This window comes from Geotrypetes seraphini, chromosome 11, assembly GCF_902459505.1.
Source record: "Geotrypetes seraphini chromosome 11, aGeoSer1.1, whole genome shotgun sequence".
Lineage (NCBI taxonomy): Eukaryota > Metazoa > Chordata > Amphibia > Gymnophiona > Dermophiidae > Geotrypetes > Geotrypetes seraphini.
In genome coordinates, this window is record NC_047094.1 from 18,829,998 (window position 1) to 18,852,710 (window position 22,713).

Genomic DNA, 22,713 nt, shown 5'->3' on the forward strand with positions numbered 1-22,713 from the left:
AAGGAGGAGATAGCGGAACTACTGCAGCAAATTTGCAATCTATCCCTGAAAACAGGCGTGATCCCGGAGGACTGGAAGATAGTCAACGTTACGCCCATCTTTAAAAAGGGATCAAGAGGTGACCCGGGAAACTACAGACCAGTGAGTCTGACCTCAGTTCCGGGGAAAATGGCGGAAGCACTGATAAAAGAAAACAATGATGAACATTTTGAAAGAAACGAACTTCTGATAACCAGCCAACGTGGTTTCTGCAAGGGGAGATCGTGCCTAACGAACTTATTGCTCCCCCCCTGTCCCCCACACTATTCAACATATACCTGGCCGCTCTAGGTAACCTATTGCAAAGTCTGAAAATCAAATTCTACATCTACGCTGACGACATCACCATAGTTTTCCCCCTAACTAACTAACTCCCGAGACAAAAAAATCACCTTGCATCTATTTTAAAGCAAATCGAACTATGGATGACAGAGTTCAAATTGAAACTCAATACAGATAAAACCAAATTCTTCCTGGCGAGTCCGAACGACAAAATCAAAGATTCATCAATCTCCTTATGATAGAGACTTACAAGATCATGAAGGGCATAGAGAGAGTAGAGAGGGACAGATTCTTCAAACTTTCGAATAATAAAAGAACAAGAGGGCACTCGGAAAAGTTGAAAGGGGACAGATTCAAAACGAATACTAGGAAGTTCTTCTTTAGCCAACGTGTGGTGGACACCTGGAATGCGCTTCCAGAGGACGTAATAGGGCAGAGTACGGTACTGGGGTTCAAGAAAGGATTGGACAATTTCCTGCTGGAAAAGGGGATAGAGGGGTATAGATAGAGGATTACTGGACCTTTTGGGCCACTGCGTGAGCGGACTGCTGGGCACGATGGACCTCAGATCTGACCCAGCAGAGGCTTTGCTTATGTTCTTGAAGCAGTTTTTCTTTTCCCCGTCTGTACTAATTAATGTGCTCCATTCAGCTGAGGCTGCTCTGTGAGGTTACCACGGAGACCAGGAGGAGACCAGGCTGTGTGCTGCATTCTCCGCTCCTTACTGTTAAAGTTTCCCTGCATCCTCTGAATGAGAAATTCTATGTGGTGTAAAGAACTGTAAGATACCATAGCACTGCTGATAAATGTACTGTCTGCATTATACTTCAATTAAGAACTATGACTAAAGCTTTCAGCACGCCTTTTTCCCTTGCTGAGGGTGTGCTAATGAGTAGAGCTGGCAGAGACAGCCTTGATCACACTTTGCTTAAACCAGCTCAGCAACCATCTCATGCTGGAAGTTACAACCAGGAACATAATGGCTTTGTAAAGCATTTATTTTGGATTATTGTTCTGCTTTTCAAAGACTCTGACTATCGAAGCTGAAATATTTTCTTTCTAATATTCGTGAGTGTTATCGGTGCTGTGTGCCAGGAACACGACGCAGTGTTGAAATCTTATTTGGCCAGTGGCCTTATTAAACCTTTATTTTCTGAGGACATTCTGACTTGTGGATTGATCATTGGGTGTAGAAGTTCATACTTACCAGTACATGCACTACTAGGCAGTTGCCTAGTTCCGGTCCAAGTCCTGAAGGGTTCCTCTAGCTAAAGAGGGCACGCTGGGGTGGTGGTTGTCACTGCCAAAGCACGCTAACGAAGAGAGTTAGGCGCCTAGGGGTGACAGATGCCATGGTGTGGCAGGGCGGGGCAGAGAGGTGCCAGCGCCCCCACCGACTTGGCGCCTGGGGCGGTCCGCACCCCCTTTTCTATGCCACTGGTTGCATGTGCCTTGCATGCGGGAGTCCTGTGAAAATTCAAACATATGCAATGCACACTGTATTGTATTTCCCCATATATAGGCCACTGCCTATACATGGATTTTACAAACCCGTGTATGGGGCGAAACCTAGATATAAGGGGCGGCCTATAAAAAAAAAATTTAGCCATCCCCTCCCCCCGGTACCTTTTTCGGAGCCCCCTGGATGGCGAGTCTCCAGCGGTACAGGGCAGCCTCGATCCTTTCGGCATCCAGCCTACCCCCGCACCGCTTGCTGAGTGACTGACGTCAGTTCTCGCGGGCTGTACTCAAGTATGCCCATTAGCACCTGCCATTGACATTGCTTAAGCAGCCATGCCAAAATGTACGGTAGATATGTTGATGCCAACTTATGCTAATGTTCTATAATGACACCTTGGTGCCCAAATGCTGTTATATTACTACTATGAATTATTTCTATAGCGCTACCAGACGCACGCAGCGCTGTACAGAGTCACAAAAAGTAAGAAAACAGTCCCTGCTCTAAAGAGCTTACAATCTAAACAGCCAAGACAGACAAACAGGATGTCATGGATACAGTTAAGGGGAACGGTTATTCTGCTGGCTGGGTTGGTGGGCAGTGGGGAGTACAGGACAATCAAGCGGTGGGCAGCTGGTAGGTGGGGGGAATCGAGAACTGGGGAGAGGTCGGATCCAGCTGAGAGGAGTGGGGGCTGGGGTTGGGTTGGCTTTGACGGAGGGGGGCGGGCAGGAAGGAGGGATCCCTGATGTTGGAGGCAGCTGAGGCGGAGGTGGGTGGGCGGGCAGACAGGCAGGCAATATCCATGGCGGCGCGTGCCCCCAACAAGTGGCTCGAGTACCCTTCTTGAGAAACACTGCCCTACAAGAATTAAACATATTTAGGTGCTCAGATTTATCTGGTATATCTTTCTGGTTCACATCTTGCACTAAGGACCAATTTTCATGTTCATCGAAAAGTGTATGCAATGTGCGAGTGTGTTGTGCAAATTAATTTGCACGTATAGTTTTGAAACAACACAACTTTTGTCCAAGGATTTAATTTTTCACAGGTTCAGGAACAAAACTATACCACTGTACATCCCATATAGAAAATGTGCATGACTGTCACAAAGAGACTTGTGATCAATCTTTATATATTATCAAATGGACTTCAAAAGCTTTCTTGATGGATTTTTTTTTTGCTTCTGCAAATTAATTTCTGTACATTTTCTTTCTTTCAGAAGTGGCAGGAAATCAGAGTCTTGGGAATAAGATGTTTTGTGGCAAAACAGTTTGAGCAAATGTGTTCATCGGGGAGGGAGGGCCATCATTGGTTGGGGGGTGTATGTATGGGTTTTTTTTAAAAAAAAATAAATAATGGGACAGATACCGTACACGTGTAACATGTGCCCATTTGAAAAAAAAACCCAAGGCTAGACAGGTAAGTGACTGGTCTTGACCAGTTGCTTTTTTGGATCGCTAAAAGCGATCCTTTTTTTTTTTGTAGTGCATGAGGAAGCCATTTTAAAGCATCAATTGCTCTATTAGTTTACAAGGCATTTTAATATTAATCAGCTTATTTGCATGGTTGGATCAGGGAATGAGCGATTGTGCAGAAAACCAGGCGGTCAACCGTTTTCTGCAGCGGGCCGGCAAATGCGATCGTCGCTAGAGCTGTTAAAATAGGTTTAGCAACGGTCGCTGGCTTTGCTACATCTGGGCCTAAATCGGCTCCTGCTCAACATTTACCAGGTCCATTAATTCAGCTAATTCCCTACTGCTTGCCCCTCCCCCAATCAACACTTGTTTTTACCAGAAAAAGTGTGTATATACAGTATATTAAAACATGATAGGAATTACAAAGCACTTGATACAATAACTATAGTAACCCAATAATGTACAGCAGACTTTTAATCTGTCTGGCTACCACAATGGACTACAGAGGCAGGGAAGTGTGTGGCACAGTGGTTAGAGCTGAGGTTGTGGGTTCAAATCCCAAGCTGCTCCTTCTAACCCTAGGCAAGTCACTTAATTCCCCCATTGCCCCAGGTACATTAGATAGAGTGTGAGCCCACCAGGACAAATAGGGAAAATGCTTGAGTACCTGAATGCACACCACTTAGAATATACCATGCGTGGTATATAAAAAATATTTATTGCAGGCTCTACTGAATAAGAGCCATTATCCATACTCACCCAGATTCTATATATGGTTCTTAGATTTTCATGCCAAAATTTGGGCATGCTCCTGAGATGCCCATGCAAATTAATTGTAAACTTAAGCACTATTATAATAAAGTCTTTTAGAATGAAGAATCTAGACAATCTAGACAGTGTAGACAATGTACAATTCAGCTGAGAGAAATTGTCTCACAGCGTTACCACCCTTCATTCACACTTATGGTTTATTTTTCATTTAATTTTTCACTGTTCCTCAGCGGGCCACCACACACTCAAGCGTTCTCATAGGGCATGGCTTTACGCTCCCACTCCTCATTGGAACCAGCATGTGTTTTTTTTATATATATATACTTCTTGTGCTTACTTTATAAATAAATTATATATACTAAAAGTACTTAGCTTTTAGCGAGACGCTGTGCAGGGGAGTTTGTGTGAGTACACCGACATGTTTCGCCCGTGCAAATTAATGGGCTTTATCAAGGTTCCCACTCCCTCTCACTAACATTCAGCCACCATAGCGTCGAAATGAAAATTGTTAGTGAGAGGGAGTGGGAACCTTGATAAAGCCCATTAATTTGCACGGGCGAAACATGTCGGTGTACTCACACAAACTCCCCTGCACAGCGTCTCGCTAAAAGCTAAGTACTTTTAGTATATATAATTTATTTATAAAGTAAGCACAAGAAGTATATATATATAAAAAAAACACATGCTGGTTCCAATGAGGAGTGGGAGCGTAAAGCCATGCCCTATGAGAACGCTTGAGTGTGTGGTGGCCCGCTGAGGAACAGTGAAAAATTAAATGAAAAATAAACCATAAGTGTGAATGAAGGGTGGTAACGCTGTGAGACAATTTCTCTCAGCTGAATTGTACATGCAAATTAATTGGCATATGAGCCAATTTACTACCATAATTGAGTTCTATCAACAAATATTGGTGTTACTTGGCACCATTACAATTTGTGTGCACATCTGGCTCCACATTATTTTATAAAACATGGAACCTAACACTAATAATGCATAACTCATAAGGGGGCAGACCATGGGAGGGGCATTGGATGAGTCAGGGGCATTCTGAAAAGTTACAATTGTTCTCTGCCTAGTTAAGAGGCAGGTTATAAGTGAAATACCGTAAATAAACTATATTTCTATCTAATGTACCTGGGACAGTGGGGGAATTAAGTGACTTGCCCAGGGTCACAAGGAGCAGCGTGGATTTGAACCCACAACCTCAGGGTGCTGAGGCTGTAGCTTTAACCACTGCGCCACTCTAGAAATCAAAATGTATCAAAAGTGAGCTGAGTATAGGACAATCAAGCCATTGTGACATCACTGAGGAGGTTGGCTCTTAGGCATTGGTGGAATGAGGCATTATGATGTCACAATACCAGCTCTGGTTATCAGAGGCTGAAACCTGTCACACTATTTAATTATTTAAATTTTCTATACTTTTCTCCCAGGGGAGCTCAGAATGGTTTACATGAATTTATTCAGGTATTTGAGCATTTTTCCCTGTCTGTCCTTGTGGGCTAAACAATCTATCTAATGTACCTGAGCAATGGGGGGGGATTGAGTGACCTGCTCACTTTTATCACATTTTGTTCTTATCATGTTTTAATATACTGAATATAAACATTTTTGGGGGGTAAGTGCAACAGTGTTGATTGAGAGGAGGGGCAAGGAGCAGCCTGGATGCTGAGCTGTAGCTTTAACCACTGAGCCACCATCTCCCCATTCCCTGCTTGGTTGGGCTGAGAACTTTTCAGTGGCCCCTCGTATTATGATGTCATAATGCCTCATTCCAGCAATGCCTGAGCCAACCTCATCAGTGATGTCACAATGGTTTGGTTCCCCTATACTTGGGCCCATTCACTAGATGCATTTGCCTCACTGAAATGAAAAGTGTGGAATAACTTGTAAGTTTCATGGCTCCTATCATATTTGTTTATTCATTTTCTATACTGTTCTCCCAGTGGAGATCAGAACAGCTTTACATTAATTTATTGAGGTACTCAGATTCCCTGTCTGTCCTGGTGGGCTCACAATCTGGGACAATGGGGGGGATTAAGTGACTTGCTCAGGGTCACAAGGAGCGGCGGGGGTTTGAACCCACAACTTCAGGGTGCTGAGGCTGTAGCTTTAACCACTGCGTCACACTCTCAGACATAATAAGGTAGAAGATAGCGTGGCAACCATTGTTTGACAGAGATGGAAAACAGTTAACAAGCATGGTAAAACATAATATGACAAAACATGGAATGGTGAGACAGCATGGCAAGCTAAGTACAGCAAAACATAGCACGGAAAACATAGTATTAGAAAGCATGGCTAACATAGTATGATACGACTTGGCAAAAACAGTAAGGCAAGCGTGCATGATGAAACATCCGCTATAATAAAACCCTTAGCGCGCATGCACACTTCAATCTCTGTGCCTCTGTGATCCATGGTGCCCTGCAGCGCATGCGCAGTGCCTGCCTCAGCTGATTTCCTGCCTTCTGCCTCAATCTCCAACACCAGCTGACTTCCTGCCTTCTGACTACACTGCCGCTGCCGGGACGCCTCTTCTTCTCACCCCCGGACCAGCAGTGGCAGCAGCCGTGGTTTCATCAAGCAGCTGTGGGGCATTTGCTAGGCTGGGGGGAGCAGGGAAGGGAGAAGGGATATTACTGGACAGGGGGGAGGTAAAAGTAAGGGAGAAGGGCTACTGCTAGACAGGGGGAGCAGGGAAGGAGGGCTGCTGGACAGGGGGGGGAGCATGGAAGGGGTGCTGCTGGACAGGGGGGAGAGACAGACAGAAAGAAAGAAAGACAGACAGACAGCGGGCAGGGAGACAGAAAGAAAGACAGGCAGGAGGCAGGGAGAGAGACAGAAAGAAAAACAGACAGGGGGCATGGAGAGAGAGAGAGAAAGAAAGAAAGACAGGGGGCCAGGGAAAGAGAAAGAAAGAATGAAAGAAAGAAATGCCTAAGTCTACACATCTATTCTAGCACCCGTTAATGTAACGGGCTAAAAAACTAGTTTAATATAATACACATGTTCTTACAGAATACTGCCTTAGGATAGACACCTAATGTGGGCCCCAGAATTTGCACCAGGTTTCAGCAGGTGTACGCCTGGCATGGGAATCGGAGCTCAGCACAATGCTATACACTAATTTTTTTTTTTCTAATGCTGATTTTGAGTGTCATTTTTAGAATTCCCCTCCACTGGGTGTTTCCACAGACATGCACAATATTGCACATTAAGCCAAAAACCAAGGGGCAATCTAACAAGTTGAAATCTCGGTCTTCCAAAATCTATACCTCTTAAAACACTAGAGGGAGCCATGCCAGAGTCGATGAAGTAAAGATGTTGCAATGTTAGTTCACTTGACACAGGAATGAAGGTTAATGCACATCAAAAGAAATGTATCAATTGAGAGCGAGAAATAAAGTAATATATTTCTTGGCAAGATTTCAGGAGTTAACGTGCTTTCTCGGGTTATAAGAGAATGATAAAAGTGAACTCATATAAAGTTTTCAAATGACAATCTGAAAGATAGAAACAGAAACTTAGAAACATGACGGCAGATAAAGGCCAAATGACCCATCCATTCTGCCCATCTACAACATCCACTATTTCCTCCTCTCCCTAAGAGATCCCACATGCTTGTCTCATGTTTTCTTGAATTCAGACACAGTCTCCGTCTCCACCACCTCTACTGGGAGACTATTCCACGCATCTACCACCCTTGGAGTGATCATCAGCGCAGACATGAAAACTGCTGATCATGTGGAGAAGGCTTCATCTAAGGCAAGACAGTTGTTAGGTTGCATCCGCAGGAGTTTCGTCAGCCGGAAGCCTGAAGTCATAATGCCATTATACAGAACCTCATTTGGAATACTGTGTGCAATTCTGGAGGCCACACTACCGAAAAGATGTGCTGAGAGTAGAGTCGATGCAACGGATGGCCACCAGGATGGTCTCGGGGCTCGAGGATCTATTGTACGAGGAAAGGCTGAAAAATTTGCGGCTGTACTCACTGGAGGAACGTAGGGAGAGAGGAGACATGATCGAGACGTTTAAGTATATTACCGGCTGTATCGAGATGGAAGAAGAGATTCTCTTTCTCAAAGGACCCTCATCCACAAGAGGGCATCCGCTCAAACTCAGGGGCGGGAAATTTCATGGCGACACCAGGAAATATTTCTTCACTGAGAGTGGTTGATCCTTGGAACGAGCTCCCGGTGCAGGTGATCGAGGCAAACAGCGTGCAAGAATTTAAGAGCAAATGGGATGCCCAGTGGGATCCCTTAGAGGGTTAAGCCAAGGGAACCTGTCACCAGGAGTGGGATACCTAGGATAGTAGACTTAGGGGTGGGTCAGTAGAGTGGGCAAACCTGATGGGCTATGGCCCTTATCTGCCGTCATCTTCTATGTTTCTATGTTTCTGTAAAAATATATTTCCTTAGATTACTCCTGAGCCTATCACATCTTAGCTTCATCCTAGGCCCTCTCGTTCCAGAGCTTCCTTTCAAATGAAAGAGACTCACCTCATGTGCATTTATGCCATGTAGGTATGTAAACATCTCTATCATATCTCCATTTTCCGGCCTTTCCTGCAAAGAAAACATATTAAGATCTTTAAATCTGTCCCCATACGTCTTATGACAAAGACCACAAGACCATTTTAGTAGCCTTCCTCTGAACTGACTCCATCCTGTTTATATCTTTTTGAAGGTGCAGCCTCCAGAATTGTACACAACATTCTAAATGAGGTCTCACCAGAGTCTTATATAGGGGCATCAAAACCTCCTTTTTCCTACTGGCCATACCTCTTCCTATGCACCCTAGCATCCTTCTAGCTTTCGCCATCGCCTTCTCAACCTGTTTGACCACTTTAAGATCACCACATACTATCACTCCCAAGTTCTGCTCCTCCTCTGTGCACAAAAGGTCTTCATCCCCCCTAAACTGTACCGTTCCCTCGGGTTTTGCAGCCCAAATGCATGGCCTCGCATTTCTTAACATTAAATCTTAGCTGTCAAATTTCAGACCATTCTTCAAGCTTCACTAGGTCCTTCCTCACGCTATTTACACCATCCAGGGTGTCTACTCTATTGCAGATCTCGGAATCATCCGCAAAGGGGCAAATCTTACCTGACAGCTCTTCAGCAATATCACTTACAAACATTTTTTAAAACAACAGGCCCAAGAACTGGTAACATCCCTTTCCTCAGAGCGATCTCCATTGACGAGCACCTTATGTCACCTTCCAGTCAACCAGTTCCTGACCCAGTCCGTCACTTTGGAGCTCCTATCAAGGACGATGTCAGGTCAAAAGCGCACCGGGACAAAGGCGCGCGCAGACAATTGAGCGCAGCGCGGAGGTGCGCGCCGCAGAAAATTACTGTTTTTAGGGCTCCGATGGGGGGCGTGGGGGGAACCCCCCCACTTTACTTAATAGAGATTGCGCCGCGTTGTGGGGGGTTTGGGGGATTGTAACCCCCCACATTTTACTGAAAACCACTTTTTCCCTGTTTTTAGGGAAAAAGTTAAGTTTACAGTAAAATGTGGGGGGTTATAACCCCCCAAACCCCCCACAACACCAGCACGATCTCTATTAAGTAAACTGGGGGGGGCTCCCCAACAAACCCCCCCCCTGTCGGAGCCCCTAAAAACTGTAATTTTCTTCAGCGCGCTCCTCCGTCTTGCGCTCAGTTGTCGGCGCGCGCCTTTGTCTTTCGCGGTGTTGTCTATGAACCATCAAGGACACTCACAGCCTGTTTTACAAAGCTGCGTGGCAACAGCCCCGAAGCCCTTTAAATCTCTATGGGCTTCGGGGCCGTTACCGCGCAGCAGCTGCTAGCGTGGCTTTGTAAAACAGGCCCTCAGTTTATTTATTAGATGTCTGTGTGGAACACTGCCAAAGGTTTTTGCTAAAATCTAAATACATCATATCTAGCGCACTCCCTCTATCCAATTCTCTGGTCACCCAGTCAGAGAAATTGATCAGATTTCTCTGACAAAACCTGCCTCTAGTGAATCCATGTTGCCTCGGGTCCTGTAATCCACTGGATTCCAGAAATGTCACTATTCTTTGTTTTAAAAGCATCTCCGTTAATTCACGTACCACGGAAGTCAGACTTACCGGCCTGTAGTTCGCTACTTCTTACTTCCACTTTTATGGAGAGGGACAGCATCTGCCCTTCTCCAGTCCTCTGGTACCACTGTGGCGTTCAGAGAAGCATTGAAAATGTCAGCCAGCGGAGCTGCCAGAACTCCTCTAAGTTCCTTCAGTCCCCTCAGATTTATGCCATCCGGCCCCTTTGCTTTGTCCACCTTTAGTTTAGCTCCACCCCTATTTGTGTTTATGCTCTGCGGTCCTGCTTCCAGTGCTTCAGCTGTGAACACAGAACAATTTGTAAAGCAATTCAGTCGTACCTATATCAGCTTCTCCCTTTCACCTTTGAGCCTCACAATGCCACTTTTACACTTCTGCCTATCACTAATATATTGAAAAAAGGTCTTGTCCTCCCTCTTGTTCACCTGCTTACACCTGCATTTCTTTCCCTAAACATGTTTTAGGCTCTCGTGTGGTTTCTCTCACTGTGTTCAGTGCACCTTTTTGATACATCATCCCTGATGAGGGGTGGGGTGACCAGGTCGCGGGGAAAGCCAATGCTGGTAGTAGGAGAAGAGAGGGCACAAGTGTGGTGTAGGGTGGGGGGAAGGAGCGGGGGAGAGGGGAGGGCATGGAGGAGCATCGCCCCGGGTGCTTCCTACCCTTACCACACCACTGCTTAACATTAATCTTTTCCGGTGCCGATTGTGAGTGCCATTTACAAAATCCCTCCCCCTTTGTGATCTTGGACACACCCTTCACTGCCTCAGGAGCAATTTAGATAGTAAACCAATTTGGGCAAGGCAACAACTCACCTCTAGCTTGGATTTTTTTAAAAATGAAAAACCATCAAACCATCTAAACCCCCCCCCCCCTAAAAAAAAAAAAATGGTGCCTATTTTTTGAAAGAGGGAACCTGCCATTCAAAGTGATTTTTTAAAAAAAATTTAATGTGGTCCTTTCACTAAGGGGTGTTAGCCGATTTGGCACTCGCTAAACGTTAACGCATCCATTATAGTCTATGGACGCGTTAGCGTTTAGCATGGGCTAATTGGCGTACGTTAAATCGGCTAGCATGCCTTAGTAAAAGGACCCCCAATGTGCATTCATTATTTCTTTTCATTGAGGACAATAAGAAATGCATATTAATAGCAGCAACTGACTGAAAGAGGAGACGAAGTATTGGAATGCTGAACGCATAATAAGGAAAACAGAAATGCCGCCGGTACGACATAAATGACTGGAGGGATCAAAAGATTTTGCTGGACGTAAAAGCTAATAGCTGTCAAATAAAGGGTTTAATTTTCATTTGCTTTTGCAGAGAGTCCTGTTTCTCATCCCATAATCTCCTAATGCAGCCATGGTATGTTCCAGTCAGTTCTGGCCATGCAGCTAGTAATTTAATTTAATTCAATGTCACTATTTATAATCGGCCTTTTCATTCCAATGAAAGTACGGTGCAGATCAGAAGTCATAAAATAACCCCCCCCCCCAAACAATAAAATAAACCATACAGTCATAAAATTGTAATACACTTGGTAGAAACCATCCGCCGACTAAAGGCTACTTTTACTAAGGTGCGCTAGGGCTTTAACGCACGGAATAGCGCCTGCTACATTGCCCCGCGCGCTAGACCTTAATGCCAGCATTGAGCTGGCGTCAGTTCTAGAAGCGTAGCGCGCGGTAATTTCCTGCGTGCGCTAAAAATGCTAGCGCACCTTAGTACAAGGAGCCCCAAGAAGGAGAGATGAGTGCACACTTTAAGCAGAATTCCTACCACCAAGGTGCAAATTTTGGGGGGGACCAGGTAATGAGTTTTATATCAACGGTTCTGGGCTACCAAGTGTATAAAACTAAAGTGTTGTCTATTAAATATGGTATCTCTGGAAACACTTGATCATCACAGGAAATGGATTGGGTTAGTTATCCAAAAGGAAATTGGACAACACTAGAATTTTCCTTGGAGAAAACCTTTTTAGCTCCGGCACACTGAATGGAGCAAATGTTTTTTATGGCACATTATAATTGAGCTTATAAAATTGCAAAACCAACATAAAATGAAATTTGAGAGCTATTTATTTAAGGTTCTTTAAGCTATATGTGGGGAAGAGACGTCTGAGGGGAAATATGATTGAAGCCTGCAAAATCCTGAGTGGAGTAGAACGGGTACGAGTGGATCGATTTTTCGCTCCGTCAAAAATTGACAAAGACTAGGGGACACTCGATGAAGTTACAGGGAAATACTTTTAAAACCAATAGGAGGAAATTTTTTTTCACTCAGAGAATAGTTAAGCTCTGGAACGCGTTGCCAGAGGTTGTGGTAAGAGCGGATAGCGTAGCTGGTTTTAAGAAAGTTTGGACAAGTTCCTGGAGGAAAAGTCCATAGTCTGCTATTGAGAAAGACATGGGAGAAGCCACTGCTTGCCCTGGATCGGTAGCATGGAATGTTGCTACTCCTTGGGTTTTGGCCAGGTACTAGTGACCTGAATTGGTCACCATGAGAACAGGCTACTGGGCTTGATGGACCATTGGTCTGACCCAGTAAGGCTATTCTTATGTTCTTATGTAATTGTAAAAAGGGTGAAACTAAAGTAGATAGAACAGAATTGCTAATTAATGTGATGGATGTGCTTGTTTTTGATTGCAAATTAACTCAAAATGCAGCTCGATAGTCAACAAGCAAATATGCATTTCATCATCCATCCTCTGAAGTCATTCTCTCTCTCTATATATTTTTAATTTAGGCCCCCTTTTATCAAGCCGTGTTAGGGTTTTTAATCACAGGCCGTTGCGGTAAAAACTCTGACGGTGTTTGGTAACAAAGCCTTGACTGCTTTGTTACTCAAGTTAGGATAACTCCTGCATAAACCAGAGGACATAATTTGAGGTTGAGGGGTGGTAGATTCAGGGGCAATGTAAGGAAATTCTACTTTACGGAGAGGGTGGTGGATGCCTGGAATGCGCTCCTGAGAGAGGTGGTGGAGAGGAAAACGGTGACTGAGTTCAAAGAAGCGTGGGATGAACACAGAGGATCTAGAATCAGAAAATAATATGAAATATTGAACTAAGGCCAGTCCTGGGCAGACTTGCACGGTCTGTGTCTGTATATGGCCGTTTGGGAAAGGATGGGCTGGGGAGGACTTCAATGGCTGAGAGTGTGTAGATGGGCTGGATTAGGTTTTAACGGAGATTTCGGCAGTAGGAACCCAAGCACAGTACCAGGTAGAGCTTTGGATTCTTGCCCAGAAATAGCTAAGAAGAAAAAATTTAAAAATTTAAATTGAATCAGGTTGGGCAGACTGGATGGACCATTCGGGTCTTTATCTGCTGTCATCTACTATGTTATGTTACTATAAAAAATAAAATAACTTGCCATTAATTTTCAAGGACCAATCAGGTCAAAGAATGATGCTTGTCTGGGCGGTTGTATCCTTATGCACACAGATGCTCATAACATTGACAGACCCTTGCATATGCGACATACATTATGAAGGGAAGTTTTTTTAAATAAAGTAAAATTCTGGAATCTTTCTTGGCGAGCACAGAATCTCTTCAGGGCGCACCACTGTGCCATGGCACACAGTTTGAGAACACAGATATATATATATATAGGAATGCAATACTGGCTCCCAGAATCTCATAGAATCACATATAAAACTCCTGCTTCTAGCCTTTAAAACATGCGCCACAAACTCTCCCGAATGTATAAACAGACTCTTAATCCTGTACGCTCCTTCAAGAACACTGCGATCAAATGCCCATTTGCTATCTATTCCATCGATGCGTACACATCAGCACGACATCGTTCAACCATTTTCTCAGTCACCGCTCACCGCGCTGTGGACCTTAATGCCCGCAGAATTGCATAAAGAAACGATAAAAGACCGATTTAAATTGAAACTAAAAACATTTTTATTTCAAGATGCTTTCAATCTTTAATTAACGACTCTATACCTTTATTTACTGATGGGTCCCCTCCTACTGTTCTTCCCTTAATTGGCTCCCTATCTTATTTAGAAATTTAATTATTCTCTTTCCTCCATTCTCTTCCAGTGTGTCTGTGCGTCAAAATTCGTGTACCCCGATTTTATATTTTTATATATACCCCTTAAACAGGGGTGTCCAATGTCGGTCCTCGAGGGCCGCAGTCCAGTCGGGTTTTCAGGATTTCCCCAATGAATATGCATGAGATCTATTTGCATGCACTGCTTTCAATGCATATTCATTGGGGAAATCCTGAAAACCCGACTGGATTGCGGCCCTCGAGGACCGACATTGGACACCCCTGCCTTAGAAGCTTGATAAGCAGAATAACAAATTTTAATAAAACTTAAAACTTGTAGTGGAGGCAAGTGATTTCCAAAACAAATGTTCAGTCAACATCCCTTGCACTCCCAGATGTGTCCTGTTAGTGTTTTCTCTGTCCTGGGAGGGGAGACACCAGTGAATAAGAAAGCTGAAATATACAGGAAGGCAGCAGTGAGGAAATAAATTCCTGAACTTAGACTAAAAAAAAAAAAAAGCCAAACAGGGGATGACTAATTTTCTCAGCTGTGGGAGCTTCTGACTAACTCACCAGTCCATACGAATAACAATCTGAGACAGATTTAGTTCTTTTGCTCCTCCTCGGCATAAGTCTATCCACCTCTTCTTCCTAGGAAGGTTAAAAATGGTCCCAGATAGGAGCCCAGCTCTTGTGTTGCAGCCATCACCATATAAGGAGTTCCTATAGTCCCATGGGGGGTCACTGGAGGGTCTGGATATTTTGCATTTCATTAATTGTCTTTCCAAGTCAAAGTTCTGATGCACTAGGAATTTTCATGCCCCAGGTGCTTAGAATTTATGGGGTTAAATATTCAGCTGGTGGCAGTCAGTGAGTGAGGTTTTAGGCTAGCTGCCACTGGCTTTCTGCTTATATAATGCTGGGTCGTATCTGGGTATATGCAGATGGCTTAGGGTTGCCATATGGCTCCAGATAAAGGAGGATGGATTGAGAAATCTGGGTCTTACTTCCATTGAAAGCGATGGAAGCAAATCCCGGATGTTTCAGTCTGTCCTCTTTGTTTCTGGAGCCATACGGTAACCCTAGGATGACTGGTACACGTTCAGTTAAGGTCAATATTCAGCCCTTAACCAGGTAAGTGAAAGTGAACAACGATAAGACCGTGTTTTATGTGGTCTGATTTGTTCGGTTACCTTATGCAGTTAAATGCTGAATATTGACACTTAACAGCGTTACTGTGCACTCTGCCCTGACTCTGCCCTCGGACTGCCCACAACATAGTTGGCTTTGGCTTAGACAATTAGAGGGGATATTCAGTGGCTTGATCCATTTAGGTACTACTGAATATCCAAGAGTGGTGGGGTGGGAACCCGGGGTGGAACACCTCCTCCTCTGGCCAGAGCACCCCCTCCTCTAGGAAGTGGCAAGATGCGTGGATCGGTTGTGGGGTTGCAGACTGCCTGCGCACAGCCGGTGGCTCTGCTGGTCCCCCACCCTGGAACAGGAAGTTGGCATCAGAGGTAGCAGGGGCTGGCAGAGCTGATGGCCACGTGCAGCAGGCGGACTGCAGACTTGCAACCACTCCAACACCCCCGGGCTCCCTGCACCTGGGGCAGACTGCCCTACCCTTGGTGCGCCACTTCCAAGAGCCTCTCTTGCTTGGTTAAATTGCTTTGAATGTTGACCCGGATGTTTGTACTACAGGCAACAGAGGATGTCGTGTCTTGCTTCAAAGTCAGATGGAGCATCAAGGGACAATGTAGGTCTTGACCCCTGGCTGCTATGATTCTAAGCCCAGTGATCTAAGGGGGCTTTTCCTCCATTGTAGGCAGTTGATGGGGCAGGTGATGGGATGTTGCAGACCAGATCTGCCAAAACACTGTGCCTTTTGGAATTTTGGAGAGGAGGCGTAGCCTAGTGTTTAGAGCTGCTGTCTCAGCACCCTGAGGTTGTGGGTTCAATCCCAGTGATGCTCCTTGTGACTTTGGGCAAGTCACTTAACCCTCCAATGCCCTAGGTACCATAGTTAAATTGTGAGCCCATTGAGACAGGGAAAATACTTAGAATACCCCATTGTTATTCAATATAAACTGCTTAGGATATATGTACTGCCTCCAGATGTCATCCATTTCATAGTAGGTCTCCTACATCACCGTATGAGAATCCCAACCAGAATTTGCAGATAAAATGATAGGAGAATGCCAGAAATACAAAGCTTGCTCATATTGCCACTTCCCTGCTGACCTTTTAGCCCCTCCGAAAAATAAATCGACATGGGACAAGCTAATGTTTCTTGGAAAAGAGAATCCCATTCCGGAATATTCAACCTCTATACAGGAAAACCTTGGTTTGCGAGTGTAATTAATTCCAAAAACAGGCTTGTAATCCAAAACTTTTACTCATATATCAAAGTGAATTTCCCCATAAGAAATAATGGAAACTCCACAACCCCAAAACTTTAATACAGAATATTGTGTGTACTTGTATTGCAAGACTTTGCTTGTTTAGATCAGTCACTACACTCCCGTAGTGTCAGAGAGAGAAGAACCATCGACTCAGTTGTGATGCGTGTATACTGTATGTACTTGTAATGTAAGAGGGGACATGATTGAAACATTCAAGGTACTGAAGGGAATAGACTTAGTAGATAAGGACAGGTTGTTCACCCTCTCCAAGGTAGAGAGAACGAGAGGGCACTCTCTAAAGTTAAAAGGGGATAAATTCCGTACAAACGTAAGGAAGTTCTTCTTCACCCAGAGAGTGGTAGAAAACTGGAATGTTCTTCCGGAGTCTATCATAGGGGAAAACACCCTCCAGGGATTCAAGACAAAGTAGAGGGCCACTGTGTGAGCGGACTTCTGGGCATGATCGACAACTAGTATGACCTAGAAGCGGCAATTCTTACGTTCTTATGTTTAGAATAGTCACTACAGTCTTGCAGCATCAGAGAGAGAAGAACCATCGGCTCAGCTGTGATGTGTGTATACTGTATGTACTCGTTTTGCTTCCGGAGGCTTTGATAGGCCGGAACACGTTACAGGGCTTCAAAGAAGGTTTGGATAGGTTCCTAGAGGATAAAGGGATTGAGGGGTACAGATAGGAGTAGAGGTAGGTTATAGGGATAGTCAGGGACCACTGTTCAGGCAATGGGCCTGATGGGCCGCCGCGGGAGCGGACCGCTGGGCGAGATGGACCTCTGGTCTGCCTCAGCGGAGGCAACTTCTTATGTTCTTATATCAACTTAAAATTTAATAAAATGAATTGCTTGTCATGCAAAACACTTGCATATCAAGTTACTTGCAATCCAAGGTTTTACTGTATTTCTGATTCGAAACTAAAATGACATGCTAAGGTAAGACCTTAATATAGGACTTCTTCCGTAGAATCCAACTGCAAAGGGGGAAACCACCAGGGTTCTCCATCTGTCAAGGGTTCTTGTGTCCAGCAGTGGAGGGGCAACGCTAATTCTCAGCTGAAGGTAGTTAGAGGCATTTAAAGTTTATTTAATTGAAGTACATTTTCACAAATCCACAGGGAACATATTATTGTCGCTTTAGATTTCAAATGAATTTATTTAAAAAAAAAAAAAAAGGGTAATTTTGGCTTTATTACTTTTATGTTATCAGTTTTGTGCACAACTATTAAATGCTAATAAGATTGTTATCAATTATTACATCTTAATTACCCGGCAATAACTATCTTATTGAATTTTAATGGAATTCTTAATTGTTCCTAAGAGTTCCAGCAGTTCTCTGTATGATCTTGGTGTTTCATTAGACGAAGCATTAGTCTTGGCTAAGAAAGAATGATGAAGATGTGTGATGAAAAATAATAAGCTGGATTACATTTTCTAAAAATAATTATTAAGGAAAGAAAGAAGAAACCTTACGTTCCTGTTTTTTTTGTTTTGGGGTTTTTTTTGTTTTTCTTTCTTTTTTTGCAAGGCTGGCAAGAATTTGAACTCAGCCAGCAACATGAAAGTTGGCGATGCAGAGGGAGATGAGAAGAATTTCGACAAGAAGCGCTGACATTTTTCTGACACTTTAGAGAGGAATTCTCTTTCAGCTTCCGAATAACAGTTTAGTAACATTTTGGATCTTTCAGTGCCATTTATGTCTGTTACATTTTAACGAAACAGTTTGTTTCTGGCTGTGTTTGATGGTAGCAAAGTTGATACCATGGACAGAGCTTTGTTATCCCATGTGTAGGTCGTTTTGTTTTGTCATCTGCTAGTTCTCAAGTGATTAACATCCACCGCATTATTTATCTGGATTTTTATTAACCACCTTTGCATGAAGATTCACCCAAAGTGTTTTACAATGCATTGAATAGTAATCAGGTACCCTTTAACCACGTCTTTTACAAACGCATAGCGTGGGTTTTAGCGCCAGCAGTGGCGGTAACTACTCCGACGCTCATAGGAATTTTTTTTTTTTTTTTAACCGTGAACAACGATAGTTTTATTTCACATACAAATGGAAAAATACATAAAATGGACTAAGTTAATACAAAAATCTGAGAAGGGGTAAAACGCGAACCTGACTGGACCTCGCGGATCTAAAACCGAACGTCCTTAAAAATCTGAGGTCCGTGCCACTTGTAGTTTCTGGCTCTGACAGACCTCGATGACAATTTAGCGCTGATGGATCCGTCTCAGCATATAGGGAGGGAAAAGTATTAGGATCCGTCAGCGCTAAAATGTCATAGAGGTCTGTCAGAGCCAGAGACTAGTGCTGGAGCGGCTCAAAAACGAATCCTTTAAACCGGTTTCCTAAAATCTGAAGTCCGCGCCACTTTTAGTCTCTGGCTCTGACAGACCTCTATGACATTTTAGTGCTGACGGATCCTAATACTGAGACGGATCCGTCCGAGCTAAATTGTCATCGAGGTCTGTCAGAGCCAGAAACTACAAGTGGCACGGACCTCAGCTTTTTAAGGACGTGCGGTTTTAGATCCGCGAGGTCCGTCAGGTCCGCGTTTTACCCCTTCCCAAAAAATCTTTCTGAGAATGGTGATGGCAGTGGCAGATCTGGTCTGTCTCAACCACTTCTTTTTGTCCATAGACACTCCACCAGGCCCTAATGCCACCACCAGGAGAAGCCCTCCTATGACCGACATGGTCTGGAAAAAGTCATACTTGAGGAAGTTGTGGAGGGGTCTGTACGTGGGGATGTTCCAGAAAGCATTGTGCGCCAGGTTTAGAACTAGAAGCCAGACCACCAGTGTCAGTGCGACGAGCTTGGTCTTAAAGGCGACTGCCACAAGAATGATCATCGCCATGCCAGAGATGTCCTGGAAAATAGTGAATGCACTGGCTTCCAGGTGCAGCAGAGTCGTAAACATGAGGACCAGCGGGACTCGGCCTCCCAGCTGCATGTACTGCCGTGGAGAGTTATCAGTCATGGTTGGGACCTCAGCAAACATGGACTTCCCTTCACACCGAGACTCTGCCAGTAAAAGCAACAATCCACCTCCTAGAGCAAGGTTCCTCATTAAAAACTTGAATCATCTATTCCTTTATCTTATGAAACCATAATTTGTGGTACGTTGTTACAGGTAAAGCCTGTTTTGGATAAATACAAAAGCTGTCTTTTATTGATCATGACAGGAATAGCCGTCCAAATGATCACGAGAAACTGGAAATGTCATGACAGACTTAATTACACATTCTGTTGGGCAAGTGTGTGTAATACATATAAATATGAAAGAATGAATGTGGAATGTTTGGGTTTTAGTAATGCATTTAATAAAGTATGGAGCCCGTTGACTGCATTTGTTAACATACAATAATAGAGATATATCTTTTATTTCTTAGATTTCCTGACACATCCAGGGTGGGGGGGGGGGGAGGGGAGGGAAAGGTATTTGGAAGAGTTTAAAAATATTTAATTATAATGTTATAATAAATAATATGATTTAATGTATTAATAATTAGGAGGAGGGTGGGGAAAATGGCTGTTTTCTTTACTATTTGTGTAGTATGGTGTATTTTATGCAACCTGTTAAGGTTATATTATTTGTAATGCACTGCCAAAGTTTGGAAAATCAATAAAGAATTACAAAAAAAAAAAAAGAACTTGAAGTCCCATAAAATATTGTATGCAATAGTCTGCATGAAGATAATTCCAAACAACCCAAAGCAAGCATAGGGAACAAACTTCCAGGCCAGTACTAGCGCCCACCCCACTAACTGTCCCAACATGTTGATTAATAGGAATTAATAGTGCTAAAACCCACGCTATGCATTAGTAAAGGGGGAGGGGTCAATGTTTTCCCTATCTGTCCTGGCAGGCTCACAGTCTAACTGGGGCAATGGAGGGTTACGTGACTTCCCAGAGTCACAGGGAGTGATCTGAGCCAGTGGCGTAGCAAGGGTGAGAGGCACCCGGGGGGGGGGGTGCCCCCCTCCTCCACACGCTCCTTCCCCACCCTTTCCTGCCGCACGCACCCCGCTTTCCTTCCCTCCCGTACCGCTGTCACGCCACCATCGACTCTTCCTCTGACATCACTTTCTAGGCACGGGTCCGGGAATTGACATCAGAGGAAGATCCGGGAACGTTACAGAGGTACGGGGGAAGGGAAGCGGCGCACACATGCAGCAGCGGGGAAGGGAATGAGGGGGGCACTGGTCTGAGCATTAGTAAAATAAAATCTACCCGGGCGGATTGAAAAGTAACGAGACTGCCTCTGTTTTTCTTTCCAAGAAGTAGGCGCAGCAACGCTGGGCTGGTTCTTGACGTATATCGAGGTTTCTGAACCCGCAGTTGGACCGCCATAGTCTTCGTTGTTGGGTCACGGCGATCAGAACAGCTTTGTACGCTATGCCCCCCACTCCCCCCCCCCCCAAGGTAGTAGCACCTCTGATAACCCTCCAACTAAGAGTGCCCCCCGCATCCCCTCAGGTAGGAGCAACATTTCTCCCCCCCCCCCCGCAGCCCACATACTTCTTGAAAAGTTTACCGGCAGGAGCAACATCTTCCATCCCCTGCTTGCGCCAGCCTCGTCTCACCTCTGATGCCACGTCCTGGTCCCGCGATTAGGAAGTGGCAGGGGGGTGGAAGATGCGCTGCCAGACTTTTCAAGAGGTATGCAGGGGAAGGGGGGGGGGCAGAGAGGAGGAGAGGCGCCGGCAGGGGCGGAGAAAAGCAGGACGATTGATCGCGGTTCATCGTGGAGAGGACAATTCATCGCGGCCGTGCTGAAATGACCTGCGATGAATCGGCCCTTTCCATTGCTGAAGCATCTCAGGGTAGGGCTGTTCCCCTCCTCCATTATCAAACAATCCAGAGATAAGAGGGTAAATCAGTACCAACAGGTTCCTGCCAGGTTTTCCTGAGACATCACCATTAAGACCAGGGCAGGAAGCCAGATCAAAAGAGTCAGGCACAAAAGGTGAAGCAGGATAAACAGATCTTTTCACTTCCCTTTAGTGGTTGTTAGATATTAAAAAGTGCCTGTTTAAAGATAGCTTCCCCACCCCATACCATTGATTTGTGATTCATAATAGTTTTATTGGTGGAGTGGTTAAAAGCTGCTTTTGAAAGCCAAATGTGTCACCAAGGCAGCCCTGACTCCCGCATTTACACCATACTCATTTGCTTGCTTTGATATAGGAGGAAACTGTTTTTGCAATAAAGAGGAGCCCGAGACCCCGTGTCGATGGGCGAAGGATAACACGGGGCTGGCAGGCCTGCGTGTTGCCCATCGGCTGGGGCGGTCGGGGGGGCGGTGTATGTGGGTGCGGCGTGATTGGCCGGTGGCGAGCAGGTGCCAAGCTTTAAATTAATTGGAGGAGGCTTGGGCGCGTGGGGGGAGCGAATCTATTTAAGGGGGAGGCAGTGGAGGACTCAACCGTTTGGGTCCTCCAGAGCGGGCTTTTCCCTCCCACCCCATGTTTTTTCCGGTAGTATGGTGTAGCTCGGGGGGCGGATCTCCCGAGATACTGGGTCATTGGGGCTCATCAGGTGATGAGCGGTGGGGCCGGCGGGGTGCCGTGCCTGGTGGGTCAGGTAACCCGGATAATGGGGCATGAGGGACATGCCACTCCTCTGACCCTTGCTGAGGTGGCAGGGTCGAGGGCACTGAATGTTTTTTATGGGTAGTTTGGGAGGAGCTCTGGGAGTTTATGTTAATTAATGTTATAATTGAGATTATATTATGTTAATTGTTATGATTAATAAACTGAGCTGCGGCTAATTACCATCAATAGTAGTCGGTGTTTTTGTAGTAATGGCAGGGGAGTATTGTGGGCCAAGGAGTTGGGTTATAGGGTGACAACGGGACGTGTCCAGATCTCGCTGTTAAAGACAGGACACAGGAATTCTGGCGGAAGAAACATTAGGCTGCAGCTTTTCTAACAAATGACAATGGACTAGATTCACAAAGCAAACCGATCGTGTACCGATCGGTTTGCGACCCCTTTACTATCAAATTTCCATTCGGCCTGATTCACTTACCTCTCCTGCGATCCGCTTTGAATCCAGGCATGCAAATGAGGTGAAGCGCATGCAAATTGGACAGCGACCCGATTCACTACATCAAATTTCCGATCCGACTGGGCTAGCCGATCACCTGAAGAAGCGACTGCTGGGGACCAGTCGAAAACGTCTTTCCGACTGGAAGCCCTGCTCCCTGCCCTGCAATCTCTCCTGCCTGCTCGCCC

At 44.9% G+C, this 22,713-nt stretch overlaps 1 pseudogene; it reads right to left on the reverse strand.

Annotated features, from left to right (window-relative positions):
* Window positions 1-954: 954 nt before the first annotated feature.
* Window positions 955-20,262, reverse strand: LOC117369380 (annotated as a pseudogene).
* Window positions 20,263-22,713: the final 2,451 nt, after the last annotated feature.